A 7762-nucleotide genomic window follows, 5' to 3' on the forward strand; every position below is an offset into this window, starting at 1 on the left:
AGTGACCCCGCACTGCTGCCAGAGGGATTTCATATACTTTGAAATAAAGTTCGTACCCCTGTCGCTGACGACTTCCCGGGGGAAGCCCACCCGAGAGAAGATCCCCATTAAGGCTCGCCCCACTACTGGGGCTGTTATAGTACGAAGGGGGACCGCCTCAGGATAGCGGGTAGCGTGGTCCACCAGGACCAGGATGAAGCGATGCCCCTGTGCTGTTCGGGGGTCCAGGGGCCCCACAATGTCGATTCCCACCCTTTTGAACGGGGTGGTCACCACAGGGAAGGGTTGCAGGGGTGCCTTGAGTTTGCGGCCGCTCTTCCCGCTGGCCTGGCAGGTCGGGCAGGACCGGCAGTGGTTGGAGACGTCATTTCTCATTTTGGGCCAAAAAAAGTGAGTCACCAGGCGGTGGTAGGTCTTGTCTTGCCCCAGGTGCCCAGCCAGGGGGACATCATGGGCCAGGTTCAACAGGAAGTCTCTGAAGTGGAGGGGCACCACCAGCACTCGCCCGGCCCCCAGTTCTGCGATTCTCTGCTCGCTGTACAAGAGATCATTGTCCCAATAAACCCAGTGGGCCCCGGTGGTGTCTCCTTGGCCCTGGGCGAGCGCTTGCTGTCGCAATCCCTCGAGGGAGGGGCAGGTCTTTTGCTCCTGCCGGAATTGTTCTTGGGTGGGCCCCCCTTCTTGACGCCACTGAGCCAGGTCGGGAAGCTCGGGGGGCTGTGTGGACCCCTCTGTGGTGGGGTCCGGGTGGTCGGTCTGGCGGAAGTCTTCTTCTGGAGCGATCGAGGGCGGAGGTGCTGCCCATTCGGGTTCTTCTGGTCCAGGGCTGGTGCGGGTGGCCATGGACCGGGTGGTCACGCACGCCCAGTCCGGGAGACCCAACATCCCCAGATGCTCTCTTCTTTCAACAGCTGCCCACGGGGAGCTCTCGAGATCGTTCCCCAGGAGGCAGTCCACGGGGGCATCGTCGCGGACAGTTACTTTCAGCATGCCGGACACTCCTCCCCATTCGAAGGGGACGCAGGCCATCCGACACAGGCTCTCCGAGTTATCTGCCGATCGGACGGGGCAAAGCACGTTTGGCAGGATTTGTTCTGGGGTCACCAGGTGACAACGGACGGCCGTCACACTGGCCCCGGTGTCACGCAGGGCCTCGATCTTGCGCCCATTTATGCTCACCCATTGGCTGTACTTCCGAGTGTTGGCGGGCAGGGGAGTCCGCGGGACCATGTCTCGTCCTCCTAGGCATGCCAGGGTCATGGCGGCGGGTTCCCACTCGAACTGCTCCGACTCGTAGGCCTCAGAGTCTTCGGAGGCTTGTTCTTCTCCTAGGGCGGCGGCCGCCACCTGGCGGGGCCCGGGGACCTGGTTCTTCGGGCAGGTCGGGTCACTGGCATAGTGGCCGACTCGCTGGCATCGATGACACGTCACGTTGGCTCGGAACCCCGGGCGCATCGGGGGGTTTCCCCGGCCTGCTGGGGGCGGGGTGGCGTTAGCGGGAGCGGCTGGGACCGCGTCTCTGCCCCGGCCCTGTCCTCCACCTCCTCCCCGGGGGCGATGATGACCTTGGTTGGTTCTGTTCTGCTCGTTCGGCCCACTCCGGGCCACTCGGGTGCTCTCCCACCGGTCAGCCTCGGTGGCGAGCTGCCGTGGGTCAGTCAATTTACTGTCGAGGAGGTGCTGCCTGAGCTCGACGAAGCAGTTGTTGGAGAGGTGCTCCCACACAATGAGATTGAAGAGCTGTTCGTAAGTGGTTACGTGGTTACCCTTGATCCATCCCTCGAAGGCCCGGCTGAAATAGTTCACGTATTCCAACCACGTTGTACCTGGGATCCGGGTGCAGTTGCGGAACCTCTGGCGGTACATTTCGGGCGTAAGCCCATATCGTCTGAGGAGGGCGGCCTTCATGTGGTCATAGGACGTCATTTGATGGTCCGGAAGCTGCAGCAGGGCATCACGGCCCTCATTGACGAATCTCCCCCATAGACCGGCTCCCCAGTCACTCCGAGCGACCCGGTGGGCAGTCATGGCGATCTCATAGGCCTTGAACCACTGCTGTATGTCGTCGTTTCGGTGATATTCTCGGACCACATCCTTGGGGATGTGGACCTTCTGCTCGGTAGTACCCGGGGGGCGCGGTGGCTCGGGCACCCCTAGGTTTTTGTTCAGTTTGCGTATTTCTATCTCCGCTAGTTTGCACTCGTGCTCGTATGCCAGTCTTTTTTCTTCGAGATCCCTCTGTCTCTGTTTTTCCTCTCGCTCTTCTCTGAGCCGTAAGTGTTCTAAGTTTATTTTTTGTTCCGCCAGCTTCAATTCTCAGTCTAATTTGAGTCGTGCCAAGTCTATCTCGTGTAATCTATTTTTTTCCCGCTCCTGGATCTCTTCTCGGGAGGGGCCTGTCCTCCGTTCTTCCGTCAGGGTGGTGTTGACTTCCGGGGCTACGGGGTCCCGGGGGGTTGCGGTATTCGTCTCTGTCCAGGCCTCTAGGGCGTTTTTGAAGTCTTCTTTTGTGCTTAGCCCGGTGGTAGCAATGCCTAAGTCCATGCAAAATTGTTTGAGCTCTCGGTGGTTGTATTCTTCCAGCCTTTCCATCTGGAACTTCTCTGCCGATCCGCTCTCTTTGGTCGTCATTGTGGTTTTAGTCGTAGGGTGAGTTACTGTCTGTACGGTACGCGTTGGTTCGGATCGCGCCGCTGGCCACCAATGTTAGACGGGGACCTGGAGGATCGGCCGAGCACAAGGGAGAGGCCTCCAGTGAGGACCGTCTCTAGCGATCGCACAGACAGGTAACTTCCCCCCCACAGATGGACACCACACGAAGATCAGGGTAACACCTTTTATAGGCAATTCTTGGAGTAGGGTGGTACGATACAAGGCGATCAGGACACGATGATCCTCTCAATTCTAGTCTCTAGTAGGGGAAGGGGGTAGCGGGACAGTCTTGGTACCCACAGGTACTGAGGTGTAATGGTGGTAGCTCACAATCCTCGAGCTCGGCGTTCGGACGGGTCAGACCGCGGCAGCGCCAGCAGGTCCCGAAGAGGTCGTAGGTGGCAACGGGCCGCGGCAGCGCCAGCAGGTCCCAACGAGGATGAAGGTTACGACGGGCCGCGGCAGCGCCAGCAGGTCCCACGAGGAGGAGGGTTACAACGGGCCGCGGCAGCGCCAGCAGGTCCCACGAGGATGAAGGTTGCAGAGGGCCGCGGCAGCGCCAGCAGGTCCCACGAGGAGGAAGGTTGCAGAGGGCCGCGGCAGCGCCAGCAGGTCCCACGAGGATGAAGGTTGCAGAGGGCCGCGGCAGCGCCAGCAGGCAGGACAATAGTTCACAAGGCAGGGCTGTGGCAGCGCCAGCAGTCCGTCAAGGATGAGTTCGTCGCGGTGTCTCTCGACTCCAGGATACAACTGCCTTCCTGTCCTGGGGCTCCCTCAGTTATAGGTCTGGCGCCCTTTGATGTCCGGACCCTCGCTCTTGGAGGTCGGGAGGTCTGGGATGAGGGAGTCCAGACACCCAGCAGGGGGGTGGAGCCAGCGCCCGAGGAGGCTGGGGGTGATCGGCACCTGGCGGGGGAGAGCCATCGACACTTCTTACTCCCATTGACCTGCCAAGTGGTCCGTTCACCTCCTGGGTGGATGGTGGTGCCGGGATGTCGGGGCCTGGCCAGGCCCAGGGTCGGGGTCGGGCTGAGGCCGCGCGGCCGCGTGGTGCCGTGTCCACGATGGCGGCTGGGCCGGGCAATGGTGCTGACGGTGGCCCGGGCCCGTGACACAGGGACATCCGGGAGCAGGCGTCCCATGGGGGGCGGGTTGCGGGTTTGTTCTGTGGGTAGTACCTGAAAGGCCGGGACCCGGGCCCTGTCCTGCGGGGAGGGAGCGAGCCCTTCATGGGGCCTGTCCAACACTGCTTAACTTTCGTAGAGCAAGACACTACTTTTTATGCTGTTTTCAGACAATTACGAATGCACACCCATTGCGGCAAATTCTGACCAATAGAAACACATTTCTATACATTATCGCATTCCAAAAAGCTCACTTTACATTGTACCAACCCCACAAGTTAATTATTAGGACTGTCCCAAATTCGATTACCAAAAGCCGGACAAACCCATAATTGAAAGCACTACCAATGTAATGAAAAGACATAAAGAAAAGAGCAATTCAGATGTAGTGTAGGATAAGATATGTGCAAGAAACTAAACGCTAATGATATCCTGAACAATGATTTGAAATCCTAGACAAGATCTGCTAAAGAAACTGGCTCCATGAAAGGGTCAGTTTCAGGTGAAGGGGTCAGCATCTTGCAGTTCTCTCGCAAGTCGAAAAGGCCCACGTTAAACTTTACATGGACAACGAGGCCCATGCAATTTCGTTCGTTCGTTTATCCCTATGGCCTACGTGAGGGCAACACAAAATGGAGTCGCAAACAACGTAAAACAAAATGGAGTCCGGTTCCAAAAACCACGGAACCTCAGGAGAAGACAGCAGGTAGTAAAATGGGTGTGTTTATTGGTGTATAAAAACAAACCACTCAATTTGTAGCTTTTTCAGTACTGCTCTCGATACCGTATATGCAGCTATTACCACCTTAAAATTAGTTCCCTTATAATAATTAAACTCCAACCTTCCAAACAGGCAATTCCTTACTTCCGCTGCAAGTAACATCTGATAGATATAAGGGTATTCTGCGGGGCTACCTATACCCCTCTAGTAAGCATTATCCTGATGTTTAGTAAAATGCATGCATAATAATAGAATGTAAAATTTGGTACAGCTCACCCACCTATCTCTCGGGGTAGTGACATAAAGTGCATTGCTCTCCGTGGTTTCACTTGGGCCCATAAAAATCTAGTACAACATGATTGTAATTGTTGTAACTGTCCTTTCGACAGTTCTAAAGGCACGGACATAAAAAAAGATAAAACTTTAGGTAAAATCACCGTTTTTAACACGTTACACCTCCCCACTATTGTGAGGTGCAGGCATTCCATTCTATCTAGTTGGCTCTTTACACTTGTGAGAATAGAATTCCAGTTGACTTCTACTAGTTCATTTAAGCATGCCCTAATTCTAATCACCAAATAATTTACTCATTAGTCACCCTAGGGTCTTGGACACGGGTCTGGTTGGTGCATAGGATTTGTGTCTTGGGTGCATTAAATGTGTACCTGGATGCAGCTCATAATGTATGTGCCATTCGTCCTATCTCGGGTATTGCTACTGCCGGGTCCGCTGTTATGACCGCTATGTCGTCTGCATACGCTAGGACCCGGAGCTGTTCCTGCCACAGCCTACAGATTTAATTCTATGGCTTTTTTCTAACATGGTCAAAAACTGATTTATATATAATACGAATAAAAGTGGGGAGCACGTGCAACCCTGCCTCGTTCCTCTCGTTAAATATACCAGTTCTGTTTCTAAACCATTAATACAGATTTGAGCTTTGACGGTCCTATAAACGGGTTGAATCGCTAGGGCCAAACCCCATGGAGCGTAGTGTCCCCCATAAAAAGCTCCATGACACTCCGTCAAATGCCTTCTCGGCGTCTAATAAAACCAGACCTAGGATAGTAGCCTGTACATTAGCTTTATCAAACAGTGCTAAAACCCTATTAATGTATTTTACAGTGCCCCTGTTGGGTATATACCCATGTTGTCTCAGCGAAACAAGTGGGGTAATAACTTTTGCCTCCAAGAAGCTAAGATTTTGGTATAGATCTTCTCTTCGGCATTTACCAAAGAGATAGCTCGTTATGACCCTGGGAGCTCTGCTAATTTATCCTTTCTTTTAAAACAATAATATTTGCTTCATCCCATGATGGGGGAATTATCCCTACCTGTGCTTGTTGTAGGGTAGTCAATAGCTCAAATTTTCACGCCTGGAAGAATGTTCTATAAACCTCCAGAGGCAGCTTGTCTGGGACCGCCGCTTTATCACTATTCAGATTATTTATTGCCACTTCTAGTTCTTTTTTTATTTTTTATAAAAATCTATTATTTATTTATGTAGTATGTTATCACATAAATAAATGTGTATAGTACCCGACAAATACTGTAGTGTTATTCTTTTACTAATCTTTTTATTGAGTTTGGCAAGTCAAGAACATTACAATCTGCCTCTTCTAGTTCTTCCATGGTGATAGGATTATCAAGAATAGATGCCTCTGCCTGCCCCAGTTTTTCACAGTCTATGTCCTCGGGAAAATGTCTCAACACCCTCCTTCTCCTGGTTTTCTTCTGTGTATAATAGTTTTAAAAAGGTATGAAATACTCCCAATATCTCCTGTGGGGTTTCCACTAATTTACCCTGTCTATCTCTCATATTTTGGATTCTCTGTGAAGCCTCTTTAGATCGGAGTCTTTGCGCCAGACATCACCTGGTAGCTTCGCCAAACTCATATCTTTCTTCCTTAAACAAGTTGTATTTAATAGCAATTACTTTGCTCCAGTGTAGATTAATCCTGGCTTTGCATCGGGACACTAATGAATGTAAAAGGGTAGTATCCCCTCCGTTCGATATCTTTCACATCAATTCTTCTTCTGCCAGCCTAAGCCTCCCATATAGATCTTGAACTTTAGCTCTCAGTTGTTTCTGTCTGTGAAGCCCATAGATCAAAACCTCTCCCCTAAACCCTGCCTTTAGGGCATCCCAGACGTAAGCTTGTGAGGTTAATTCATGGTTGACTTCCAGAAATTGCTGAATCCAACCATTCATATGATTTATAAAATTCGATTCTTTTAAAAGTTTCCGGTCGAACGAGAAGGACCTACGTAGAGAAGAGTTATTATTGCTGCAATTAGGGATGTCTATCACTAATGGACCATGATCTTATGTGATTCTTGGGCAGACTTGTATTCTAGCATACGTTAATAGTTCTGATGGTACAAAAAAGTAATCCATCTGTACCAGTTTGTTATGGGGATGGGAATAAAACGTGAAGCCCGGATCTGACTTCTTTAATGTAGACCATGCGTCTCTCAGGCCATGATCCTCCACCACATGCTGTAATGCCTTAAAAACTCTGGGTTTTCTACCTATATAGTATTTCCACCCCTTCTGAAGATCTTGGCCATCTAAGTGAATATTAATATCACCACAACAAATCAGCGGGGTAGTCCATGAAGCTAATTCCAGATTAAGGCCCTCTAGCACAGTGGCTTTGTTGAAGTTAGACCCATATATAGAGCACAGAGTAAATATAAATTCCCCCCTGGCACATTCAATAACCACCCAGTGGCCCTGATTGTCGACCGATGTTCTGCCAGTACTCTGTATCCCATTCTTGGCTAAGATGGCTACTCCGCGATTTGTGATGGATTGTTGTGTGCAGGCTAATAATGTATACCCCATCTCATTGAAGACCCTCAGCTTGTCCCATGAAATGTGAGTCTCTTGGAGACATACCAAGTCGGGTTGCATCACCCGCAACTCAGCAAATACCCTCTGCCATTTTGCATTATTATTTAGCCCACATACATTAAATGAACTTAAACGCAAATTATCCTGGACCCTTTTATACCCCATCAAAAACTGTTGTATCTCTCCAGTTTATGACCTTATCTCCTGATTTAGTATACCTCCATATCCTCATCTTCAATGTGCTGTGGAGGGCATTTTCTTTTATACCTCCCTCCTTCTCCCCCTCCTCCTGACCCACCCCCTCCCCGCCTCCTCCTCTACCCATAGTGAAGTCAGCGACCTGGCTCCACTCCACCCCTCCTGTATTGAGGCTTTTAGGACCAATGGTTCCGGTGATGGATAGCTAAC

This window comes from Lissotriton helveticus, chromosome 5_1 (genome assembly GCF_964261635.1).
Source record: "Lissotriton helveticus chromosome 5_1, aLisHel1.1, whole genome shotgun sequence".
Taxonomy (NCBI): domain Eukaryota; kingdom Metazoa; phylum Chordata; class Amphibia; order Caudata; family Salamandridae; genus Lissotriton; species Lissotriton helveticus.